The sequence below is a fragment of the Pteropus vampyrus genome, unplaced genomic scaffold (assembly GCF_000151845.1).
Source record: "Pteropus vampyrus isolate Shadow unplaced genomic scaffold, Pvam_2.0 Scaffold33, whole genome shotgun sequence".
NCBI classification, from domain to species: domain Eukaryota; kingdom Metazoa; phylum Chordata; class Mammalia; order Chiroptera; family Pteropodidae; genus Pteropus; species Pteropus vampyrus.
In genome coordinates this window covers 8993714-8995720 of record NW_011888814.1, presented here as the reverse complement: position 1 = coordinate 8995720, position 2007 = coordinate 8993714, and the positions used below count along the sequence as shown (strand labels likewise).

The 2007-nt window shown below is 40.0% G+C and overlaps 1 protein-coding gene across 3 annotated transcripts in view; it reads right to left on the bottom strand.

Annotated features, from left to right (window-relative positions):
- The window catches only part of STRIP2 (striatin interacting protein 2), a 45392-nt gene that overhangs the window by 9574 nt on the left and 33811 nt on the right, over positions 1 to 2007 (bottom strand). The window lies entirely within an intron of this gene.

Here is a 2007-nt window from a genome sequence, read left to right as displayed (position 1 = left end):
TTGAAGGACAGATAAAGAGCTTCCCAGACAAAAATAAGCTAAAGGAATTTATCACCACCAAACCAGTATTAGAGGAAATGTTGGAGAGACTTCTTTAAGAAGAAAAAATACAAAAGACTCACTTCAGATTAAAAGACACACACAGACTAAAAGGAAGGGGATGGAAAAAGATATTGCTCTGATGGACCTAGAAAGTATTTAAGACAGACAAAGATAAACACTAGATGATTTCATTTATATGCGGAATCTAAGGAATAAAAAGAACAAACTAATCAAAAACAGACTCACGAATATAGTGGACAATTTGGTGACGGACAGAGGGGAGGGGGATTTGAAGGACTGGGAGAATGGGGTGAAGGGTTAAAGAAGTACAAATTAGTATCTGATGGATTGGCACAGGAAGGGGAAGCACAGTATAGGGAATGCAGTTAGCATTAATACGTTGGCTAGGTGGAGGGTCAGGGGAGGGAGGGAGCAATTGGGAGGATCGTTTTATGAACTATATAGATGTCTAACCAATGCACTGTTTACTTGAAACTAATTAAGATAAATACATTTTAAAAAGTTTCAGGAAAACTTTTTAGAAATATTTAGAAAAAATGTTCTCCTTCTTGTAGTAAATGTTCAATATTGTGTTTAGAACTAGTCCCAGGAGAACCATCTGTCTTCAAGGAAAATCTCTATAGGTGGTCCCACTCTAGTGTATCAGCTAGTTTGGCTTGCCCCAAACTGATCAGGTTCTATAGATGTTGTATCTAACAGAGGAGACAGATTTTAAATGTTCATTTTTTTTTTAAAGAAGCGGGAGAAACAAAAAACATGGGAGAGGTAAGTGTATTTGAACTGTATCCTAATTTCTAATATGGCGGCAGCATTAAAAGCCTTGCATTCCTTAGCACCCAAAGAATAATATGGGAGTAGAGGTATGGCCTTATAGAGGAAGCACTGGCGTAGGTACTATGACACCTGGATTATGGTTTTGCCCTGACTATATGATCTTGGGCAAGTCATTTCCCTGTTTCCTACAAGAAGTTGAGCTAGATAATCTTCCAGATCCTTTTAGCTCTGAGTATTCAACAATTATGTGATTTACTTCAACTTTCTTCAGTTGGTTTAAAAGTGAAGGTTTGAGTGAAAGTAAATTAATTATGGCTGCTTTTTCTTCAGAGCTCAGTCTCAAAAGTTTCAGGAACTAGAAAAGACGTCTTAGTTCCCTCCTGAAAATAGTGTCATGTGCCCAAGGCCTTGCTCTCTTTTCTTTCTGATGCTTTCCTGACATCTATAACTAGCCCTACTTCTTACATAACCAAATGCTGCCTAGAGTGAGCACTGAAAGTACATATGCTGGTCAGTGGCTCTCAGGATAGCTGAGTCCAGGTTCACCTCCTTTGCTTGCAGCAGCAGACTCTGCATGGAGCCCTGCCGAAGCCTTCTGCCTTGTCCAACCCAATAGATAATCATTTTCCCAGCAGGCCTTCAGCTCTATGGGTGCCGTTTCAGACTTGCCAGACTTGAGGGGTTTTGTTGTTGTTTATGTTCATTTAAGGCAGGTCACCTCTCTCTTTCAGGACTCAGCATACTACGTAAGATGTAAACTTCTGTGGGGAGATATATTTTGTGAACAGACTCAATTGATTAGAATCTGAGCACTAGAAGCTGTTCTAGTCCAATTTTGTCATCCACAGAAGCAAAACCTGAGGCCCAGAGAAGGGGAAGGGGCTTGCCCAAGGTCACATAAGTGCTTCCCTCTTGACTCTTCTATGTTGTCTTGAGAAGCTGCTGTGGGCTTGCTAAAAGGTATTTACTTAACCTATTTACCAGAAATAGTCTTCTCTAAGACACTTCTGGGGGTTATCTCACTTCAGTCATAACCTGGTTTTTCAGTTGCAATTTACTTGGTAATGGTGAAGGTGACATTTGGAGATCCAGAAATTATAAACCTTCCTACATTAAGTGGGTGGGGAAACTAGTTAGTACATGGGTAACGATGGCCTATAGTAGAGCTAA